Here is a 9,390-nt window from a genome sequence, read left to right as displayed (position 1 = left end):
AACACGTTTACATGTTTACTTTTTTTTTTCTTACATTCCGCTTTTTCTGATTATAGCGTTTGATAACCATTCGTATTAATGCGGCAGCAGCGATAATTGAATAACAACTGTCGCCCTTTTTTTTAAAAAAACTACCCTAATACGCTCTCTATTACTGAGATTGATTTTTATACTTTATCAACAAACCACCTTAATGCGTTTTCAAGGTGTGTAAGCATTTTTTCAATTTTTCTAGGTCTATCTTTACTGCCTCCACCTTTGTATGAGTCTGGCTTGTCACCACCTTAATTGGGCTTGCCTCCAAGTAAGTATTTTGATGCTAAATTATTTTTAGCTTTTGCATCTGCTAGTTTTTCTATAAAAGATGTTATATTTGTTTCGTTTTTTTTTCAAATTTAACGCCTGTTTCCTCACCAATAATTTTTCAAATTTACAGTATCATCGTTTAAATCTTTTGGAGTAATCTTCCTACCACTCATAATTTTAAAAATATCATTAAATATATCTTAAAGAGCTTCAAAAGCGTTCATTATTGATTTAATAACTTGAAGTTGATGTCTAAACTATTAAAATTGGAAGATATAAGTTTTAATGATGATGTTCATTGTTCACCGTTAAATTTTATTATATTAGTTGGATTTTTTTATAACAAATATCATCATCAGCATCTGCATTAAAAGAACCATTTATTTCATTAAAAATTTCTCTAAGTATCACTTTGTTTAAACTTAAATTGTAAATAAGTGTCGTGTACTATTGTCTTACTTTATTAGTGACATATGCACTACCCATTAAAAAACTTATACTTTCCGTCGATGGTTTAATAATTTCTACAACTTCAATCGTTGTACTTTAAATTTTTAAAGCATTTTCCATTAGTGTCTTTTTTTTTTTTTAATTTAACCTCTATCAAAAAAGTTGAAATTGTCAATAAAGCCATCAGAGTTGAAGGGTAGCTTATCCCAATCAATCTATTCAGCCCAATCCACTTCATTTTCTTCACCGCACAACCTCTATCAACTAATGGAATGTATTCAATCATCTTGCAAATATTTTCCAAACAATATATTAGAAACTAATCCCTCTAATAATAGTAATATCTCTAAATAATACATTCACTTTTTTAAATGACTTCGAGTCTTTTATCTAGCTAGGGGATATTGCTCAGCCCTTTCTGCAACCGTATTACAAGCACGGCTTCCGGGCAGAAAGGCAAATAATTACTGTTAACCTTCAGCAGGCAACAATTCCATCACTTTCAGGTTATGTTTTGCTAACTTGATTTCCAAGTCTTTTACCAAACATGCTTTTCAGTCGCGTATTCAATTTTCAAACCTTTCATCAAAAATGATAGCCGTGCCGGGTAGTGTTCGTTTACTTTGTGATGTTGTTTTGACTCAAAAACTTACCTTACCGCTCGTCTTATTGCGAAACTAGGGATAGAAATAATAAAAAAGCTCATTGTGCGCATGCAAGGTCAAGAAATACAATTAATCCATGTTTACGGAAACTACTATAGTGTTTGCTACCGTTTCTTACATCTCACTCAGCAAGCTTTGAATGATAGACTGATGCAGGCCGATGATGACCAAACTGAGCCGTAGAACCTGATCCTGCTCTACTCGGGAAGCAGCACATGCATTACGACGGCGCTTTAATGATCAGCTCAAATATGAAATCGTGTTCTCTAACCAAAGCCAAGTAATTATTTTGACTGATACTTCGGTAACTCTAAATTATGCGTTAAATAATATTGCTTTACAATCTGAAACAGTATATAATTCAGACTTAGCTAAACAAGAACGCAACTGTATGCTCATTTTCACTCTTCTTCAAGAGAATGCAACTGTAACCTCATAGCTATTCGATGTAATGTTAAATGTGAAAGCCTTAAGTATGTTTTCATATATATCGGCAGTCCACCAGTTTTGCTCGACAAACTGAAATATGCAACCCTATAAAGAATATTGCAATAATTGACGTTATGATTAAGGGACAGCCTAATCAGCTTTATTTAAACAGTATGAAACCTTCACTTTGTCAAAGAAGCATGCCATTGTCTCACCGGTTTTTACCGTAACGCAAGCAATAAAACCAATATGACAAACTTTGAGAATGGCTTTCAAGCTGTGACACCTGACGAATATTTCTTCGGAACCCAGCAGTTCCTTGCAATCAACTTAAGAGCTGCAATCGATCAGCATTCTTTAAAAAGTGGTCAAAAACTGTTAAACACATGTGATGGCATCAAAAATAATATGACTTGTACAGCTAGGACTAAGGCAGTGGACATCCGTGATTTCATTGTATTAGACGCTGTCACACAGCTTAAGCAATAGTCTTGATATCTCTTACTAAATAATTTGGTGCGGAAAAGTTATCTGCTCAAGTGTTTGCGCGGACCTTGAACAAAAAAACGGCCTTACAAAATTATTTGAGGCGTAAATTTTTTTTTACTTATTTTTATTGCATGCGTAAAAAGTTTTTTTTAAATGCTTTCATTACAATATGCATTATTTGTATTACAATACAAAAACAGGTTCAAAAACTTTTTGAACCTGTTTTTATTACTGTTGTAAAAAGTTTTCTGTACTATTTTTTATAACAGGTGTGAAAAGTTTTCTTTACTTGTTTTTAATGCTGGTAAGAAAAGTTTTCTGTGCTAGTTTTTATGTAGGTGCAAAAAGTTCTTTTAAAAATGAAATCGTTTTAAAAAATATAATGGTCTCTTTAAGTATAAGCCAGTTAAGATTTTCAATTAGGGTGCAAAAAGATTTCTGAGAGATGACGTCTAACTCCCATTTTTATGTCTAGTTGTATATTCACAAACTATAATGAAAAACCGAAAAATATAATTAGCGCCACTGGCGTTAAATATAATAATAATATTGCCTTTAAGGGTCAACTTTCATAATTTTGGCATGAAACTATATACCAAAAAAATTTTTTTTTGGTTTGGAAAATTAAAGAAAAATACAAGTTCATATGTGTATGAAGTTCAGATCCAGCAGCCAGCCGATCAGACAAAGCTAAAAGAAAACGGATTTGCTTCTTTAAAATTATGAATTTTTTTCGTTGTTGTTGTTTTTTTCATATGTTTTCACAACTACATAGTTTTTTCAAGTTTTAAAAATATATACTTTTATCATAAAGACATTCAAAATACTTCTAAAATAATTGAAATAATTTTAAAATATATTTGATGTACAAAGTAATATAATAAAGTAAAATAAACCTTTAGTTTTGTAGTCAAGGAAACTCGCAGAAAAATGTGTGAAGTCTTGTCATCAATAACCCTTTTTTTATTAGTTTTATGAAATACTCATAAATATTTTATCCACGACTTATTATATTTTTCAATATAGTTAGTCGTGTTATAAAGCATGAAGCGTAAAATAAACATAACATTGGGTATTACTTTGTTATACAGGTAAGGACACCAAGGATTAGGATATATTTATTGTTTCAAGGGTACTATATAGTTTCCAGTTGCTCTAGTGCTAAATTTATTAAATTTTTTAATGATAGATAAGGTTTTGATTTATAAACTTGGTCAATGTTTTTTTAGATTTTTGTTTTAATGGTATTTATGTGAGAGTTCCATAAAAAATTATAGTCAAGAAGAACACCAAGAAATTTAGATGATCGCATTCGTCCAATAATTGTAATTATTTATTTAAAAAGGTCTAACTTAACTTTACTACTCAATAATTAATAGTTATTCAAATTATGCTACTGTTGCATGGGGAAAAACTGAAAAAAGTTAAAATGTCTTTATCGCCGTCAGAAACATGCGATCCGTTTAATAAATTTTGCAGATCGACACACTCATTCCAAACCACTTTTTATTGAAACGAAAGTTCTTAATATATATGAACCTAATGTTTTTAATGTGTTGTGCTTTATGTACATGTGAAAAATGACATATCTTTACCCCTTTTCAAAGATCTCTTTTGTTTGAAACTAATAAATTTATATAACTTAGAAACAATAATTTTATATATCAACTCTTTTAAACGAACCAAGTTTAATCAGTTTTGTATTGCATATCGTGCTTATATCGTGCTTATATCGTGCATATATTGCACATCGTGCGCCCTATCTTTGTAAAAAATTAATTTTGTCCAATTTCGACATGCATTTTACTTTTCCTATTTTCAAATATAAAAATTTATTTATCTTAATGGATGATGTAGTCAGGTTTTTTTAATTGTAATTTTATATTTTCTTTTATTGTTTTTTACTTTTATCGTTAATTACGTCTTTTTTTGTTGATTATGTTTTGATGTATTTTTATATAAATACATACTTTAGGCCTATGTACTTTTTAACATAAAATATGAAAAGTATAAAGAAAGGTTATTTTAATTCTAAAAAACGTATCCTAATAACTAAGAAAAAGTTGAAAACGTCTTTTAAACGTTTTGAACTTTTTTTGAACGTTCAAAAGACGTCAAGATTCAAGATTCCGTGCCCACTGGGTTTTTTCCTCTTTTCTTCAGAATTTTGTATCAACTTAGACTTTATTTTAAAATTGGAATGTTTTAAGTTTATTATATTCTGTGTTTTTTTCCTGTTCTGAGAGGGCATTGATATTGAAGGCATGTTGGTTTTTTTTTCTATATACATGCCGAATTTTATTAAAAAAGTACTAGCTCATACCACGCTCAAACTTGCATCAATGCATGCAGTAGAGATACCCAAAGTTCTGTCGAGTAAAAATTTAACATAAGCTAGACAATTTTTTGTCTGAATTTTTTTCCGTGATGTTTGGGAAGTCAGACAAGAAGACAACTTTGCTAATTCATTTTTCTATTTACCGGAACAAATATGTTCATGCGGCTATACTTTGATGTTAGAAATACTTTGATGTTAGAAAAAAACAACGGAGTATTGTGTAGTGTTAGGGGTTTTATTGTTGTTGCTTTTTTTCTACCCTTTTTAAAAAAATTTAAATTTAGTTCAAATTAACCTTTCACAGTTGCGTTATAATAAAAAGTAAGATGTTTTAGAGTAGGAAATATATTAAATTTCTTTTTATTCATATTTTTATTTAACTTTTTACAAAAGCTGTTATCTACCATAACCCTCTTTTATTAAAAATGTTTAACATTAATATTTTTCTGCATGATTTTTTAAACGGGGTTGTCTCGTCTGACTTCTCAAACTTTATAGTATCATCTAAACAGAACTCTGCGTAATAATAAATAAATAAAGCTTAATAATGCACAAATAAATGCAAAAGCGAATTTCTTAAGTTGGTTAAGTGAAACAATCTCAAACTATTTATATATTTTATCATTGGAGAGAGCTTTAAATTAGTATTACAATGGTAAAAATTTCATAAAAAAATAATTAATCTACAGAATGTTATACCCATTTCATTGATAAAAATTCATTACAAGGATTGCTTAAGAAAACTGTGTTCCTAATAAACACTTTTAATTTTGTTTACACTTTTTAATAAAGATATCTTAAATGGCTTGATGCATGAATTTTTTTTAGTTTATTATTTTAAAAACTATTGCAAACAATCAACATAAAGTATTAAACATAAATAGACTCCACACTCATATTATGCATCAGTAATAACATTTGAAGCGTTTATTTTTAGTAACAGATCACTTATCAAATATAAAGTTAAAAGCTGTTTTCTATGCTAATAATAATTTGTTTTTTTTATATTTAAAATGTCATTTATGATTTCTTTTTTAATCGTGTTGGTTACCAGTTCAAAAAAATTTCTTTAGACTAGATGACTTTTTTTTTTATATTAACCATTTCTGCGAAAAAAAACAAAACAAAAAAACACCACAGCAGTAAGAGGATCTATTTTTTATTAAAAACATTTTTATTTCTCTATAAAAAACAAAGCCAGAGGAAAGATATTGGACACTTTACAAAACAAATTAGTCATATCAAATAATACTAGAACTTATTTTTAGAGAAGTAGCCATTTTATTCAAAATTCCCCTAAAAAAAAGTTAGAGTTATAATACTACTTATACTACTTTTATTTTTAGACAATTTATATTATGCAGTTTGTTGTTTAATTATGCAGTTTGTTGCTTAATTATGCAGTTTGCTGAAACATTCCACAAATGATGTAATAAAACAAATTGACGACCAGTATTTTATGGAAAATCGGGACTAATTGCACGAGGAAAAAAGTAGATTATAAAATACTTCAAAATAAAATTTTGAATTATGTCAAGCTTATTGGATTGGGTTGGGGGTGCAGATAAGAAATGTGCGCCAGAATATTCACTATAAATCTTACTAATGATATATAAACCAGTCTCAAAAGGTCACATGATAGGTAACGATTAGCTTTTGAAGGAACTCCCAGATTACCATGACATTTTTTTTTTTACATATTCTACATGTGGACCAAAATTAAGTTCTTTCTAGGATTTTTAAAAACTGTAAAGTGAGTTTTATTGTATGTGTAAATAACAATTAGTTTTTAGTATGTACGGGCCCAAATCACCCTCCGAGTGTGTGATTAAATTCTCAACTTCCAAAGAAGTCCACAAAAACACTGGTATCCATTGAGTTTCTTTATTACCCTAAATGACTCTCTGTTTTCAATTAGACAAATAGCTACCACGACACTGTACTCTAGCAACAGTTGTGGAAAAAATAGCTGCTACGACACTGTACTCTCGTAACAATTGTGGAAAAAATAACTGCTGCAACACTGTACTCTAGCAACACTTGTGGAAAAAATAGCTGCTTCAACACTGTACTCTAGCAACAGTTGTGAAAAAAAAGTAATGATTAAAATGATAGAATAGCAAAATAATTATTTTTATTAAAGACCTTTTTTAATTTAAACATAGATTAATAATATTTTACATAATTGTGGTACAAATGTTAATTAGGGAAATTCAGTTTTGATTGGTAGCAATGTGAGTTATAACATTGGTAGCATTGTTCAAATTACTGTGGGAATCCGCGAATTTTATATTTAGATCTGTTTTGTTAAAATAACATTTCTGTTGTTTGCTGTCGTTTTGTCGTATTTGTATTAGCTTTTTACTTATTGAACATTATTGACTTTTTATCGAAGGTAAGATTACTATTAGTGTTTATTTAATGAAATATTATTAGTAATTGAGAAATTTCATCTAACTTAAACAGAAATTTTAAGCCGTGGGAACCGTTTCCAGCAATTATTGTTTTAGTGGATTTGCAGTGGACCTATATAGGGATTTTTTAGCGGTTCATTGGAGTTTTGCTTATAGGTCACCAAGTGTACCATTAGTAGCAGCCGCTATAAATGGCAAAACGATAACTTTCCGTAATGGTAATAGTGGCTAGTCATCGGCTAGCCATTTTTAACGGCTGCCTTTAATGATCCACTAAGTTGCTGATGAGGAAAACTACTTCAGTGGTCCACTGAAATTCCGCTATAGAATGTTTGTTGTGTTGTAGCGGAGAAAAAAGAAAACTGAGAGTAAAATTAAAAAAAAGAAGAAAAACGTGTGAATTTATTCAAAAGACATTAAGTCGTTTTCCAATGATGATTATAAAGGTATTTAAAATGAAATATTGATGAAATAAGGGGTCATAAGAGAAAAAAGTATGAGCTTACAAATCGAATAATGAAACGTGCAGTTATTGCTGATTCGTCTTCCCACCAAATTAAAACACTTTTTCTAAATTGACTTTTTTTTATGCTGATTTCAAATTACTTAATAGTTTTTTTTCATTTTAAATTTTCTTTTTTTCATTATAAATTTTCTAGCCTTCTACTTCAACTTTAATAAGGTGAATATTTTAACAAAGCAATCAGTTGTTAAATCAAATGAAATCATTATTATTATCAAAGTATAAATTATGGTAAATGTTTTTCTTTTCATTTTATCAATAAAATACACAATCATTATGTTTAGTTATAAATACAATAAAAAATTAGGCATTATACATTCAATTAGTTCATATAAGGAACAATTTGTAACAATTACTCGTGAAAATGCGAAATAATTTCATAGCAGTGTGGTACAGTGATGGGAGTTCTTTCTCAGAATCAAGAGTTCTTTCACGGTGCTTTGTTATAAAAACCTTAGTTCTTCTTGGAGCAACTAAAAAAAAAATAATCGTAGGTGATTGTAAGGACTTTCCACGTAAAAACTTTAAATTATTAGCTTATTCTTCTGTAGACCGGCGTTTTTTTAATTTTTTTATTAACATTTATGATTTTAAACAGCGGATCTTCGTTGTAGTGATCTAGTTCATTACTAAATTAAACATCCCATTCATCAATCGTTTTTGACAATTAACAGATCTTTCTCTTTTTTAGAATGTTTATTGACATCTGATTTGCAAGTAAATGGGCTACCTTGTTATTTTAAACAAGCAAAGAAATAATTTCTTACACCTTAAACTTTATAAGGTAAATAGCTTACAGTTCTTTTTTTTGCTAACCCGCTCTGTCTCAGTTGTTTCTGTCACTGGTTCCGACTGTATTTTATATTTTTAAATCTTTTTACTATGAGACATATTTCGCAAAATATTTCTATTTAACTTGAATGCTAATTATTTGAATCTTGATTTCACAATGGTTTGGATATTTAAGTATATTACTAAAGGGAATTTTTGTAATCGATGGTATTTTCGAAGCCGATTGCAATGAGTGCTTAAGTTTAATATTATATGTAATTGTTTTATAAATTGCAAAAACCTGATTAAAAATGTAATACATCTGTTATTCCATTATTGTATCTTTTACCAAACCGATAATACTTTCTTATTTTCTGTTGAAAAAAATATAACTAAGTTTTGCAAAACTATATTTTCAAAAATGATACCATCATCCAAGTCCTTCTACGACTTCTACGACTACTGAGCAGTCAATCTTATTTAATGAAAATTTCCAAAAGATAATTTATTGTTGACTTCATTAAAGACAACTACAAGAACAGCAATGAGTACAGGCAACTTTGCGAATTCAAATTCGTCAACTACTGGGAGATTTCTAAAAAAGTTTATTAATCTTGATTTATTTGTTTACTAGTTTATGATTTATTTATTTACTAAATGGTTACTTCTTGTTGCAATATTTTTCATTTTGTTCGGTATCTAAATTCAGTTTACAAAATCGCAAAGTGTTTTCAAGCGAAGTAAATCAAAAGCAACACTCTGGATAATACTTATTTTTGTTTAAACGCAACTTTTATTCATTTTAATTCAAAGTTATCCAATCAAAAAAGAAATTGCATAAATTTTCAACATAAATTTGCGTAACTTTACACACAAAGAATACACTGCAAAGACTTCTCGCTTTTAGTTTTTTTGAATATTTTTAAAATGCTAAAAATAGAAGAAGAAGGTCAACCACAAAAAAAAAGCAAAAACTGAGTTATTTTTTTAACTTTGCATAACAGC

This window comes from Hydra vulgaris, chromosome 09, assembly GCF_038396675.1.
Source record: "Hydra vulgaris chromosome 09, alternate assembly HydraT2T_AEP".
NCBI lineage: Eukaryota > Metazoa > Cnidaria > Hydrozoa > Anthoathecata > Hydridae > Hydra > Hydra vulgaris.
Note: the sequence above shows the minus strand (reverse complement) of the source record.